Source organism: Lynx rufus, unplaced genomic scaffold (genome assembly GCF_022079265.1).
Source record: "Lynx rufus isolate CCGP_SWC_20201006 ecotype Redwood Valley unplaced genomic scaffold, mLynRuf1.p SCAF_19, whole genome shotgun sequence".
Classification (NCBI taxonomy): domain Eukaryota; kingdom Metazoa; phylum Chordata; class Mammalia; order Carnivora; family Felidae; genus Lynx; species Lynx rufus.
In genome coordinates this window covers 11,127,997-11,143,927 of record NW_025814833.1, presented here as the reverse complement: position 1 = coordinate 11,143,927, position 15,931 = coordinate 11,127,997, and the positions used below count along the sequence as shown (strand labels likewise).

Sequence of the window (15,931 nt, the reverse complement as noted above, 5' to 3'; positions counted from 1 at the left end):
GCAACCTACGAACAAAGAAGATATTTGCAAATGACATATCTGATAAATGGCTAGTATCCAAAATGTGTAAAGAACTTATGCAACTCAACACCAAAACCACAAACAATCCATTTAAAAAACAGGCAGAAAACACGAACAGACATTTCTGTGAAGAAGCCGTCCAGATGGCCAACAGACACATGAAAAGATGCTCAACGTCACTCATCGTCAGGGGAATGCAGATCAAAACCACCATGAGGCAGTAGCAGCTGCAGCGGCGGTGGTTCAGTAGCTGACATGCAGCTCTTGGTCCACACCCAGGACCTACACACCCTAGAGGTGACCGGCCAGAAGAGGGTTGCCCAGATCAAGGCTCATGTAGCCTCGCTGGAGGGTGTTGCTCCGGAAGATCAAGGGAAGCCAAACCCTTAGAGGATGAGGCGACCCTGGGTCAGTGTAGAATCGAGGGTCTGATCACCTTGGAAGTAGCCGACCACATGCTTGGCGGTAAAGTCCATGGTCCCCTCACGTGCGGGGAAAGGAAAAGGGCAGACTCTCAAGGTGGCCAAATATGAGACAAGGAAGACAGTTGAAGCCAAGGGGTGGGTGCAGTACAACTGTGCTTTGTCAATGTTGCGCCCACCTTTGTCAAGAAGAAGGGCCCCAATGCCAACTCTTAAATCCGTTGTAACTCTGGCTTCCCCCAATAAAGCTGCTCTAGTCTAGTAAAACAACAACAACAACAGCAACACAATGAGATATCACCGTACAGTTGTCATAATGGCTAAAATCAAAAACACGAGAGGAGCGCCTGGGTGACTCGATCAGTGAAGCGTCCATCTCTTGATTTTCCCTCAGGTCATGATTTTACAGTTCGTGGGATTGAGCCCCATATTGGGCTCCGTGCTGACAGCATGGCTCCTGCTTGGGATTCTCTCTCTCTCTCTCTCTCTCTCTCTCTCACTCTATGCCTCTCCCTTTCTCTCTCTCTCAAAAATAAATAAACATTCAAAAAAACCCACAAGAGATGACATGTGTTGGCAAGGATGTGGAGAAAAAAAGAACCCTTATGCACTGTTGGTGGGAATGCAAACTGGTACAGCCACTGTGGAAAACAGCATGGAGGTTCCCCAAATAATTAAAAACAGAAATACCATATGACCCAGTAATTTCAGTCCTGGGTATTTACCCAATGAATACGAAAACACTAATTCCAAAAGATACACGCACCCCTACGTTTATTGCAGCATTATTTACAATAGCCAAATTATGGAAGCAACCCCAGTGTCCCCTGATAGGTGAATGGATAATGAAGATATGGTATGGATACACAATAGAGTATTACTTGGCCAGAAGAAAAAATGAAATCTTGCCGTTTGCAACAACATGGATGGATTTAGAGAGGGTAATGATAAGTGAAAAATCAGTCAGAGAAAGACAAATGCCATATGACTTCACTTATGAGTGGAATTTAAGAAAAAAAGTGAACAATGAAAAAAAAAAGAGACGAGGGGTGCTTGGGTGGCTCAGTCGGTTGAGCATCCAACTCTCGATTTTGGCTCAGGTCATGATTCCAGGGTCGTGGGATCGAGGCCTGCATTGGGCTCTGTGCTGAGCACGGAGCCTGCTTAAAATTCTCTCTCTCTCTCTCTGCCCGTCTCCCCTGCTCAAAAGAGGTGGGGGGGGGGAGAAACCAAGAAGCAAACTGATGGTTCCCAGAGGGGAGGTGGATGGGGGGAGGGGTGAAACAGCTGATGGGGATTAAGAGGGGACTTATCACGATGAACACTGAGTAATGTATGAAATTGTTGAATCACTATATTGTACACCTGCAACTGATGTAACACTGCATGTCAGCTATACTAGATTTAAAATAAAAAACAATAAGATAAATAAACAAAAGCAATTAGCTCTGGTTCTCATCAACCCTTAAATATTACTTTCTGATTTTGATGTTAACTCCAGCTTAAAAAGAACGAACTAATCTTCAGTATTTCAATACTAAAAGTTACAGTCCCCTGTAATTTGAACAAAACTTCAATTATTTTTTTTCTATTGAGAGGAAATTCACATAAAATTAACCATTTTGCAGTGACCAATTAAGGGGATTACAATACTGTATACCCATTAACGCTCTCCAGTTCCCAATTTTTTTCATCACCCCAAAAGGAAACCCCATGCTCCCCAGTTCCCAATGCCCAGCACCTGGCAACTACTGATCCGGTTTCTGTTTGTATGGATTTGTCTATTCTAGACGTTTCACATAAGTGGAATCATACAACACGTGACCTTTTGTGCGTGCCTTTTTCACTAAACGATGTCCATACCCTACTTTGTTCATTCACCTATTGATGACTATTTGGGCTGTTTCTACGTTTTGGCTATTGAGTTAGACTTTTTAAAAAAACATTTCTTTAAGGTTTATTTATTTTTGAGAGAGAGAGAGAGTGTGTGCACGAATGAGTAGGGGAGGAGCAGAGAGAGGGAGACAGAGAATCCGAAGCAGGCTCCACACCGCGAGCGCAGAGCTCCATGCGGGGCTTGAACTCATTAACTGTGAGATCATGACCTGAGCCGAGATCAAGAACCCGACCCTTACCCGACTGAGCCACCCAGGCACCCCTCCTGACTTAGTTAGACTTCTGACAGTTCAATCAAGAGTCACAATCCCCATATACCTCCCTCCCTTCCACATGATGAGATTATCTACCCTAGAAACAGGATTTTGACTGCTTTAAGTATTTTGTGGCACTTTGGCTCTGTTCCCCAGAACTGTTCAGTCTTTTTTTATCTGCAAGCCTAAGAAGAATCTGTCTCATTCACCCAGCCTCCACAACAGAAAAATTAATCCGTCCCCACAGCATAAACGGTTCCTTCCCTTCCTCTGCATCCCTGCTGACCAATCTTTCCCTAAATAGGGTGCCTTTCAACCTCTGCTTTTGCTTTCCTGCTATTTTCCACCTGTATTTTGCCATCTATGCATTTGGCCCCGTGCAAGTGATCTGACACATGCAAGAGTATTTGTTTCTGATCTAGACTAGCCCCTAAAAATAGTCTGATCTTATATAACTCAGCTACTCCTTAGCATAACGTTCACAACACATTTGAACAGAATTAATATGAACCGTGTTTCAGCTCTCCCCTCCTCCCACTCCCATCCCTACTCCATCACGGTTGACCAGTCTCACATCAGCTCTTGGCTTGGTGTCTAAAGAATATAGTTTAGTTTAGTTTAGTTTATTATGGTTTAGTTTAGTTATTTTGTGTGTGTGTGTGTGTGTGTGTGTGTGAGAGAGAGAGAGAGAGAGAGAGAGAGAGAGCAGGGGAAGGGCAGAGAGAGAGGAAGAGAATCCCAAGCAGGCTTCGGGCTGTCAGCACACAGCCTGACGTGAGGCCCCGTTTCACAAACCATGAGATCACGACCTCAGCTGAAATCGAGTTAGATGCTTAACTGACTGAGCCATCCGTGCACCCTTGAAAGAGCATATTTTAGTTAAACAAATTCCTACGAATGTTATTTTTCTGACGTAACAGAATGCCTCAATCCAGGTACGCGGCTCATTTCTTCTTAAGAAGCACCATGAAAATTGAGTACATGGTAAGAAGTACAGGTCAGCAGGATCAGATGGCTTCAGGGGGCCCCTGAAATCACCTTATGTCAGCAGCTAGTTTCTCTGGGTCTCAGAAGGCCTATTCAGGTAGCCAGCGCAAGAACCATATCCTTCACACGTCTACTCAAGGCGAACTTATTCCTGGATGTTCCTCAGTCCTGTATGGTGTTAAGGAAATATGGTCATTAGGATTCTAGAACCGGGGCGCCTGGGTGGCTCAGTCGGTTAAGCGACGGGACTCTTGATTTCAGTTTAGGTCATGATCTCATGATTTGGGAGTTTGAACTCCACATCAGGCTCTGTGCCATCAGCATGGAGCCTGTGTGGGATTCTCTCTCTCTCTCTCTCTCTCTCTCTCTCTCTCTCAACATAAATAAACTTAAAAAAAAAAAAAGGATTCTAAAGTCAGAGGAGGCCATGGGGATATCTCCTTACCCAGTGCTGGTTTTCCCAATAGACGGTCTAAGCACATGTTTGCAAACCTGGGGCACAAACTTTTTTGGGGGTGGGAGGATTTGGTCTATATTATTTTATATAGAGCATCAAGATAGGCATGGGGGCGCCTGGGTGGCGCAGTCGGTTAAGCGTCCGACTTCAGCCAGGTCACGATCTCGCGGTCCGTGAGTTCGAGCCCCGCGTCGGGCTCTGGGCTGATGGCTCAGAGCCTGGAGCCTGTTTCCGATTCTGTGTCTCCCTCTCTCTCTCTGCCCCTCCCCCGTTCATGCTCTGTCTCTCTCTGTCCCGAAAATAAATAAACGTTGAAAAAAAAAATTAAAAAAAAAAAAGATAGGCATCACGGGAAAACTGGACTATGTCGTAGAGTGCTATATACCTAGTTGCTAATACCTTGTTATTTTATTTTTAAAGTTGTCATATAGTAAATCCGACACTTTGGTGAACCACAAGTTTTGGCAATGAAATTTCCCATCAGATCTTTAGATTCGTTTACTTATTTTCTTTTCCTCTTCGATGTGAGGCTGTACTTGAGTGAACGAGTGGACTATAAACGAGTTTACTATAAACAGGTACGTTAGATGCATGGGGGGAAAAAAAACCCTATAGGACGAGGGAGGGAACCGTACGCGCAAACGTATTAAGGCAGAAAAATCAAGGGAAGCGGTCTAGTGTGAGCAAAGGAGAATATGGGATGCCCGCAGGGAATAACGTAAGATAATTCGGGAAACATGTGTTCACTTGGGTACACAGGGGAGCTGAAAATGGTGTGACTGTCAATATTTGGCCGAGCCGTTGAGAGATATAAAATCTTTGCTTCATAGGCCAAGATAGCAGCTAGAGCCCGACAAACCTTCTCTCCAAGGTGCTTCAGGGGAAGTGCTTGGATTACTTCAGGGCATCACAGCTTTTCCGTAAACAATATGAGGGTGTCCTGTTGATCAAGTGCCACAAGCTGCTTCAGGTCCGCTGCTACAGCCGGCTGGGGATTGAGTCTGTTTAAATAGACCAACCATCTCTGTGGGTCTAATCTTCTAAATCATGACGTCTGCTACTTCTGGGATTCTTCTGAACCAAAGATACTCGAATCTCTCTCCGGCCTTGCCGAACTAAGGGCGTTTGGATATTCTGACACCTGTTCTGACATCTATTCTGAGATGATTTGGAGAGACCAACAGACCAATGTCTATCATAAGAGACATTATACCAACCCGACGTCTTGCCACCAAAGAGGAACCAGGCTTAAATGGCCGCATGTAGGCTGAAGTTGAAATGTGAGTTAAATTGTGAAATGGCAAAGATCACTTATGGAATGAACTTTCCCAGAAATTCAAAAAAAAAATTGATTTTCCTATGTGTAACGGTGTTAGGCAGTGGAAGTCTCGCACAGTCTGGAAGCAAAATTTCTCCAAAAGCCGATTGCATTCGAGTATCTGTTCTAATTCATTTATTCATTCAACAAACATTAGCTGAGCACCCACTCTATGCCGGGCCCTATTCTAAGTCTCGGGGATGAGGCGTGAACAAAACCAAGTCTCCGAGGCATAGATAACAAATTAGCCCGCAAATAGGCCCTCTATCATCACATGGTGATAATTATTAGAAGGAAAATTAAAACAGGAGACGCGGATAGAGCATGAATTGGGCAGTAGTTTTATGTCAAGTCAGGGGCAGCCTCTCTCAGGTGGTGATGTTTGACTAGAGACACCAATATAGTCAAGAGGTAAACTAAGTCAGGTTCCAGGGGAAGGATATTCCAGGTCACGGGCGCAGCAAATCCGAAGGTTCTGAGGTGAGAATGCGTTTGGCACGTTATGACAATGACAGGGAGAAGAGTGTGGCTGGGGCAGGGTGTCCAAAAACAGTGAGACGTAAGGGCTGAGAAATGTACAGAATCAAAAACATGTAGGGGCATATTGGCCCACGATTAGGATGTCAGATTTGATTCTCAAAGCGATGAGAATGCTAACTGAAAAGGTTAGCACGATTATGATTTACCATCTGAGAGCTCTCTGCTTGCTCCTGTTTGTGTATAGGTGAAAATTTGCCTCCCAATTCCTGATGGCCTGTTGACGTGGCCTCCTGAAAAGCCCTAAGTCTTGTTATTTTGGGCAGGGTGAAATGGGTCTTTAAGTTCAGACCCCAGGAGAACTCAGTGGTATTCCAATTCTCTGCCATAACTGTTTCGGTTTTCACGTCTTTCTTTCTGGTTGGACACGGTCCGAGGCCCCTCATTAGTGATTGGCTGACAGTAGCCTACTCAGCTTTAAGGACACCGGTCCATTTTGCAACTCTGGCTGTCCTTGTCCCTAAGCCTGTGAGTAGGATAGCTGTTGGACATGACTTTACTGTTGACTTGTCCTATTACCTTGTTCTGTCACCCCTGGCGTCAAAACGTATTTGCAAATAACCCCCCAGCGACTGTGGTAAAAGCCCCTTTGTCTCCAAACGGGTAAGCACATACCTGGATAGCTTATAACACAATTTAGAACCTACAGTCCTCAAATTACCACATTGTTCCAGGAATAGCTTTCATTCTGTTTTTTCCCCCCTCTCTCTCAGAGAAAAACCGAGAAGTTTTTTTACCAACCAAATGGTAGAACCAGATTTAGAATTGAGTAAGAGCTATTTGTGAAAAGTATGAATCTATGTCATTCATTATATGTGGCTGTGTTGCTAAAAGATACTAATTTGCCATTTAAAATTTCCCCTTCCTCAGTGCCTAGACTCTAAACTTTGCTGGCATTTATTTAGATCCTATTTTAATTTTTAAGGAAAACTCTGCACCCAACCTGGGGCTTGAACTCCCAACCCTGAGATCAAGAGTTGCATGCTCTACCGACGGAGCCAGCCAGGTGACCCTGAGATCCTATTTTTCAAAAAAAGCTTCCCCCTACCACTTTTATTTGAAAATACACTTAAAACTTGCAAGTTCTTGGGAAAAATATGGAGAGTGCTTTATTTTTGTTGTAGGCATCATAAAAATAAATAATCAAGACTAGCATTGGTTTGAACTTTACCATGGAATATGTCCACGAAGAAGAAAGAAAGCCAGACTAACCTTGACTTTCTCTCCTCCAGCTTTCTATAACAAAGACCCTCTGACACAAGTTAGTTAAAGCTTTTGAATTACTTATTGTGGCATGCCTCCATCGTGAAGTTTTGCATACTCGGAATGGAGATTTTTGCCCCGATTCCTGTCTTTGGTTTTTCCAGTTATTTCAGTCACTATTTTACTTCATTTGGATTCCTTATCATTCAAACAACACTATTTGGGAGGACGAGCTGTGGGTTGAATCAGACTGATTGTCAGTTCGGATTTGGGTGGAAGGTTTATGACACTCAACAGTGCTGTAGCTCATTGTTCAGTATTCCAAGGAATATCACTGATATGATTCTCAAAATTTTCAAAATCTTACAAAGAATGTTGGACAGCTAATGTGTTTCAGCCATATTATTTCAGAGCAAATCTCCTAAAAGATTGGTAGATGTCCCCTACCCTTCCCCAAAGCTGACTTTGGCTATAAAAAGGTTCAAGTGAAATAAGGTCAGCCAACTCAAGTTTAGCCTCCACATGTCTTTACTGTAATGCAAAGTCTACAGTCACCCCGAGTTCTAAATTTGGCAAACTTTTCAACGTAGGGTGCCACCTTGTTGGCTTTTATTAGTTTTGGAAGGAAATAAGCGTGAGTCAGGTGCAGAAGGAGAACTCTCTCTCTGTCTCTCTCTGCTCAGAAATTTTCTCCCAGGCAATCTCCGGACGGAGTTAACATGGTCATCTTAGAATGAAAATTTCCCATCGATAGGTTAAATATATTGCCCTTGACTTTAGGTAGCAAGTGGGCTGTTAGGGGTTTGAGTTGGGGTTGGCACACGTTCTCTGTGAAGATCCAGGTAGTAAATATTTCAGTCTTTGTGGGCCATATGGTCTTTGTTACAGCTACTTAATTCTGCTCGTTGTCGTATGAGAGCAGCCATAACGCATAGCTGAATGGGCATGGCTGTGTTCCCATAAAACTTTATTTACAAAAACAAAGCAGTCTGACCTTGGCCCACAGTTCCATAGTTTGCTGACCCCCTAGATCATAACACTTAATTAGAGTAGAGCATAGGTCTCTTGGCAGAATTATTTCAACACAGCCGGAGGACATCACGAAATGATTGGACAACGAAGTGAATGCCTTGAGGTAGGGTGGCTACTTTATAATTTTGCCATCGACCTTGGTGTCTTCATTCTATCAGAGCCACCTCGTCTGCTGCTTTTAGGCTTGAGGTGAAAAACAGTAGAAATGGTAGATATTTATTTTCATTGATCTCGCTCTCAGAATTCCCTCAGAAATAACAAGACCTGACATTTTTTATACATTAGAATTTCTAGATGTCTTGCCTATAGCAGATTTCGTAAAGCACCTGGTGACCTTAAAAAAAGATTTTTATAGGAGCACTCTTGAAAGTCAAATAAGTAGAATTTATTTCAATGCATCTCGCTCCAGTTTATAATTTTGCACTTGGCCAAATATCACTTTACATTGTTTCGTTCTGTTCAAAGCCTATTTGAGCTCATGTAAGTGGTTTTGCGTCCAGACTGAGACACGTCTTTGTTTATTACTTTATATTATAATAACCGTGTATAACTCTTCCCTGTTTTTCTATTGAGGCCCGGAGGGGGAATATCCTTCAATGAGCCCTTTCACATCTGTTTTCTCATTTAACATAATTTAATTATTTTTGCAGATGAATCATAGGGAAGATAAAGTTACTTGCCCAAGGTCACCCAACTAGTTAAGAGTGCAGCCAACCTTCCAAAACAGGTCTGTTTGACTCCAGAGGTATGAGTTTTCCACTACATCACAATGCCGACAGGAAGCTACTTGTAGTTCTTGGCCGCCTTTATCTTGATTATTTTTTTTAACCTAAGCTGTTTTCAAGTAAATCACAAAAGAACTGAGTAACATAGTATTTAATTCTTTTTATATAGTTTGGAAGTACATATTTTCAGAAGGAGATATGGTGGATGCTTTTGTTTAAACAACTGTGGTTCTATGACTAGAATATTTCCAAATAAGGGTGACTTCCAAAAATTATTTGCTTTCTTGGCAGACTTCGTACATTCTTTGTGAATGCAACTACGTTTCCCTTCTTCCTTGTTTAGGAAAGAATCATATGTTAATAACATTTTTTGAGAGGTGTGGCTTGGTGATATTCTTTTCAGATTTGAAATAACTAAACTTCCTGGCATCCTAAGTTCAAATTGTGGAGAAGCCAGCTCATGAGAAGTTCAACATTCTGCAATTGACTTTTGTTTGGGCATCGCTCTGCGTAGCCCTGAGTGTGCATATGAGTGAGGGGTAAAAGTGAATGCCAAAATCTTAAGTACAGATATTGAAGCCTTTTCATCAAATAGGAGATAAATTCCTTTCTGTCAGGATGTTTATTTCCACCACCACCCCCCCCCCCCACCTTGGGAGGAGGAGAAAACAGTGAATCACCACATGATAAAAAAAAAAAGTGGGGCTGAGAGAATTGACCCTTAAAATTGCTAGGGCATATACGACTCTCAGACTCCAATCCCTGTAGTCTAACATCTATATTTCAGACCTTGAGCATCAAGGGCTCAATGATGGGGGATTTTTGGGCGGGGGGGAACTAACCACAGTCCTTCTTAGGGTCTACTCAAGGAGGTCAACCTCACACTGTCAACCTCTTATGTGGTGTTGGGGGGGTGGGAATCGGGGTGGTAACAGGTGATGAGAGAACAGGTTTGTGGTCATTAATCAGGGGTCTATATAGGTTACTGCTGAGATGTCCACTCTCCTGGGCCACATGGTTCCTTTAAGTCAGAGGTCCTTGGCTGCCTTCCCACTACCCTTGGGACTCTGGAATCATTGCCAACTCTGCATTTAGACCCACCTGCTGAGAACACCTCACAGACATTGCTTTCTAGGGTCTTGATGCTTCCCTGCTGGAGCCGCTATGAAATGAAATGAAGTAAAAGGTCCTTGGCTGCCTTCAAGAATCTCTTCTGTTTTGGCTTCATTCCCCTCCCCCCAACTTGGAAGAATCTATTTCTAGTGCGAAGACAAGCCTTCTCCCTTTCTCTCTCTCTCTGTCTCTCTCTCTCTCTTTTTTTTTTTTAGAAATGTTTATTGTTTTTATTCATTTTTGAGACTGAGGCACAGAGTGCGAGTGAGGGAGGGGCAGAGAGAGGGAGACACAGAATCCGAAGCAGGCTCCAGGCTCTGAGCTCTCAGCATAGAGCCCGACGGGGGGCTCGAACTCCTGAAGCGAGATCAGGACCTGAGCCGAAGTCGTGCCCGACCGAAGAGCCACCCAGGCGTCCCTCCCTTTCTCTCTTTTAAAGGTCCTCTCTCCCCGTGGAATTGCCTCCTCTATGCGCTTAGACTTTTTGAATCACTGACCTTGCAAGCTGCTTCTGTTTTTGCCTGAGGTGCCCTACCTCTTTCCCTTAGGGCAACAAGAACAGAGCCAGTTACCTGCTTGCACGGAGGGAAGACAAAGGGCAGAATATACTGAGAAAAAAAATAGTTAAAACCTCAAAACATCATCCCTTCACCTCCTTCATCAGAACCAATAGATTGCTTTCCTGTGAAGGTTTCCCAGGACTCCACACCCTTTGATTTGGAGTACAGAAGGAAATGTGATCTGGTGACTTTCTCCAAAGCCAAGTCCTTAAAAGCCCCCACGGTGAGAAGTTGGGGCCATGGTGCTGAATAACGGAGTGCTCTTGTGAGAGTTTCGACTTCTCTCACTCATCACAGAACAGCTTTATGGAAGAAGCCGCCTTTGCTTGCCAACCTCGCCAGTTGGGCCGTCCTCCCTCTGGGCTCTCCTCAAGCTCCCCCTTCCGCTGGTCCCCCCGCCCCCCTGCAGTTCTGCCGCCTTAGGGAGCAGCCTGCTCTCCCAAGGTCTGCAGTGTGATTCAGGGCCCTGTCAACATGAGCTATGGAATCAATCGTTTTCAGATGGATTGGGGGTTTTCTAATTATCATTGATACTGATTACCGAGAGGTGGATTGGACCACAACCAAGTAAATGCTTCTCAGGCATAAGACCACCAAAACGGCCAGGCACGTTGTGCTGGAAGAAATGGAGCTCAGAACCTGAGACTCCGAGAGGTTAAAGGGCTTGTCTGAGTTCAAACAGCGAGTTCCCGAAGGGACGGACGTGATTAAAAGCCACCCCCGAGAAGTATGTCAAGCGCAGAGTTGTGATAACATTCGTAGCACCGTCTGATAAAACAACATCATATAATAATTGTCAGCATGGGTTCTAGACCCTGACCGCTGAGTTCCTAAGCTAGTTTCACCACTTATAAACTGCGAGATGGGGCCTTGTTACTTTTCCTCTCTGTGCCTCAGTTTCCTCATCTGTAAAATGGGGACAGTAATAGTACCTGCCTGCTTCATTGGTTGTTATGATGCGTGGATGAGTCAATATATGCAAAAGCACTTAGGACAGCGCTTGGCCCATTGTGGGTATTTATATTTGTTATTATGAAATTGTCATTACTTTGGAATAATATCTCAGTGGCATATTGAGAGAAGTCTGTAATCACCGAGGAACTGGCGTAATCACTTATTCACTTGTTAAACATCCAGGGAAATCATGGGTTCATTAGATGCTGTAATAATTTTAATAGCCGTGTGTCTGAAAGCTGTAACGTGACTTGGAGACTTCGTTTTTAATAATAGATGATTATAACGTGTTTGAAAATGCTTATCTTCTATAATGCGTTAAGAGAGTAAAATGATGGAGGGGACATAAATATTATAACTAGCAATTGAAAACTAAAAATTAAAGCAACAGTTAAATGCCATTATTCTCTTATTTTCCATGACTAAAAACAGTTTTTGAAATGTTTATTTTTTTGTTTTGACAGAGAGGGAGAGTGCACATTCATGCTGGCACAGTAGAGGGGAGGGGCAGAGGGAGAGAGAGAACCCCAAGCAGGCTCCGTGCTGTGAGCACAGAGCCCAACATGGGGCTTAATCTCGTAAACTGTAAGATCGCGACCTGAACTGAAATCAGGAGTGGAACGCTTAACTGACTGAGCCACCCAGGTGCCCCTAAAAACATATTTAAGTGTGGGTGAATATGTTTTGAGATGCTATTCTAATACACTGTTGCAGTTTGGAGAGTTACTTTGAAAAAAATATTCCAGGAAAACAATATTTGTTAAAATATTGAAAATTGTTTTCCTCTTTGACATCATAATCCCAGATCTAGAAATGTGTCTTAAGAAAACAAACATGGGGCACCTTGGTGGCTCAGTAGGTTGAGCCTCCGACTTCAGCTCAGGTCACGATCTCACGGTCCGTGAGTTCGAGCCCCATGTCAGCTCTGTGCTGACAGTTCAGAGGCTGGAGCCTGTTTCGAATTCTGTGTCTCCCTCTGTCTCTGCCCCGCCCCATCCCTCATGCTCTGTCTCTCTCTGTCTCTGAAAAATGAATAAACCTTTAAAAAATTTTTAAGAGAACAAACATATAATCAAAATTAATATTTATCCGTATACATTCCATGATAAGTTTAAATTAGGAATTAGAGGTAACTTACAAGCTCAACAATATTATGATACACCCATATAAAGATACATTGTGCAGCCATTAGGAGTCATGCTTATTTTTCAAAAGCTTATTTATTTATTTTTGAGAGAGAGACAGAACACGAGTGAGGGAGGGGCAAAGAGAGAGGTTGAGAGAGAGAATCCCAAGCAGGTTCCATGCTGCCAGTGCAGAGCCCGATGGGAGGTTTGATCCCACAAATCGTGAGATCATGACCTGAGCCAAAGTCAAGAGTCAGACCCTTAACTGAGCGACCCAGATGCCCTAGGAATCATGCTTTTCAGAAATGTTTAAAGGGCATGGGGAGTGCTCACATTGTAACGTTAAGTGAGTGAAGTCTGATAAAGAAAACTGCATATACGGAATATCAGAAATTATGTTTAGTAGTATATAGTAGAACCGTATACTATAGTCAAGTAGGTTATTCAAATAGTGTTTTATTTTTTCTCTTCTAACGAGAAAATATGGATATAGAATGTCCAAAGCTTGTGACTTGTCTCCACAATGTCATCGATGTCCCAGGCTCCTTCTGTCTTTGCATTCTATCATCTTTAGCCTGCGGCTTTTGTCCCCATGCTTGTCACCTCAAGGTCACAAGGTGACTCCTCCATATCCAGCCTCCATATCCATGCTTGCTCCAGGCCAGAAAAAAAAAGGAAATAGCAAGGGAACCTGGTGCTTATTAAATTTTCTGTACAGATAGTCTGAATTGCAATGGGGCGACTTAGGATTTTTCAACTTTACGATGGTGCAAAAGCGTTGCGCATTCTGTAGAAGCCACACTTGCAATTTTGGAATTTTAATCCTTCCCCAGGCTAGGTACAATCTTCTCTCGTGATGTTGGGCCATGGAAGCGCTCATTCAGCCCCTGATCTTAAGGGTAAACAACTGATATACCCGTTCGGTCCCCACAATTCTGCTTATCGTTTTCAGTGTAGTATTCAATAATTTACATGAGATATTAAACACTTTATTATAACATAGGCCTTGTGTTAGATGATTTTGGCCAACAGTAGGCTAATGGAAGTGTTCTGAGCACATTGAAGGTAGACTAGGCTAAGCTATGATGTTCGGTAGGTTGGGTGTGTTATATGGGTTTTTGACTTCTGATATTTTCAATTTATGACAGGTTTGTTGGGACATAACCTTATTGTAAGTTGAGGAAGATCTGTATTCTTCAAGTTTTCTACAGTAAACATATACTACTCTCATAATCAGATAAAAAGCAATTTTTATTTACTTTATGGTTATTTATTTACTTACTTTTTAAAATAAAGTTTGTTTATTTTTTTTTTCAACGTTTATTTATTTTTGGGACAGAGAGAGACAGAGCATGAACGGGGGAGGGGCAGAGAGAGAGGGAGACACAGAATCGGAAACAGGCTCCAGGCTCTGAGCCATCAGCCCAGAGCCCGACACGGGGCTCGAACTCACGGACCGCGAGATCGTGACCTGGCTGAAGTCAGACGCTTAACCGACTGCGCCACCCAGGCGCCCCAAAAGTTTGTTTATTTTTGAGAGAGAGAGAGAGAGAGAGAAAGAGATAGAGCGAGCACAGGGCAGAGAGAGAGGGAGACAGGGAATCCCAAGCAGGCTCCGCACCGTCACCACAGAACCCCATGTGGGGTTTCAACTCACGAACTGTGAGATCATGACCTGAGCCAAAATCAAGAGTCGGACGCTTAACTGAATGAGCCACCCAGGCACCCCTACAAAGCAATTTTTAAACAAAATTTCACAGATATTTCCTTTCTACTGTGGTAGAATAGCAAACATTGGAAAAACAACCTATATGTTAATAGGTAGATAACTAGTTGGTTATGGTGTATTCATACAATGTGACATCTTAAAAGTTTAGAAAGTGAAATACATCTGAGTATACCAATGTAGAAAATGCTCATCACAGGACATTTTAAAGAGGAAATTTCCGAACACTACGGTCTCACTGTTTTTAAATACAGAGACATTTGGACAAGGCATAGATATCTTTATAAACAGTGATGAGGCTCTCTAAGACTATTTCCAAGCTATTAGGTTTTCTTGGGGAAGCAGTATTGAGGGAAGGAAATATCTTTATTATTTTTAAAATTAATACTTTTGGGGCACCAGGGTGGCTCAGTCGGTTAGGCATCTGACTTCGGATCAGGTCATGATCTCACAGTTCGTGAGTTCGAGCCCCACGTCGGGCTCTGTGCTGACAGCTCAGGGCCTGGAGCCTGCTTCCGATTCTGTGTCTCCCTCTCTCTCTGCCCCTCCCCAGCTTGTGCTCTCCCTCTCTCAAAAATAAGCATCTAAAAATAAATAAATGAAATCAATACTTTTCTTTATCTGAACTCGTTTTTGCAACAAGACCATGATGTTTTATTATTCGATCTAAAAATATTAGAAGTAAACAAGATATTCAAATTAGCCCAATAAAGGCTTGTGGCCTTTAAGGCTCCAAACTTCTGCTTTCGAGACAGGAACTTTTGTTCCTTTTGGGTATCGCGGAGTAGGAGACGTTGCCTTCCACAACTTCAGAAATGTGCTGTTGAATGACTGAGTTGATACAGTGCATGGACAGAAGTGACGAAAGGCATCTAGAGAGCCCAGCAGAGTAGGAAGGGCGGTTTCAGACCCAAAGATGCACTGTGTTCTAAAAGGCAAGTCCAAGCTTTAAACACTATACGGCAAGCCTTCAGGAAGGAACAGTCCGATCCCTCTACTTGGTGGTCTTGGATTTCACATGAATATTTGCTTGGGTTCTTGATTGCCAAAAATGGTCCCATTGTGCTTCTGCAAGCTGTTTATACCTTTCTTACAGGCGATCCTTCTTTCCTGGGCGATAGCGGCAGATGACATTTTGGAGCACACCGCTCTTCCCTCTCTGCGATCTGAAGGCCCCTGATTACCCCTCAGGAGCAACCGCAGCCTTTATGTACACGGCATGGGGAAGGTCTATGACGAGGGGCAAATAGGACCTTGGTTTCAGTGTGAATGGTTTTCCGCTTCCGTCATTTAAACATGCCCCAAACGCTGAAAAATGCAAGGTGTCATTTTACGTATAAAAGCTCCTGCTGGGGGTGGTTGTGGAAAAAAAGTGTTTCAACTCAAAACACTGAACTTTTGGTATTTCTGCGAAACCAGCTCCCGCCCCCCTTCCCGACCTTTTGTAAGACAACGAAGTAAAACAAGCAGCTTCTACTCCCAAGAAAGATTTACCTGATTTGTTTAATTAAAAGTATGAAGAATTTTCTTTCTTAAATTCTTTCCCATTCTTTGATTCCCAATGTCTATGCTTCCAGTATTTTTCCATCTGCTTCCTTT

General features: G+C 43.2%; 1 pseudogene; it reads left to right on the top strand.

The window, feature by feature from the left end:
- The first annotated feature begins 276 nt into the window (after positions 1 to 276).
- LOC124513859 (ubiquitin-like protein FUBI) lies at positions 277 to 659 on the top strand (annotated as a pseudogene).
- The last annotated feature ends 15,272 nt before the right edge of the window (positions 660 to 15,931 follow it).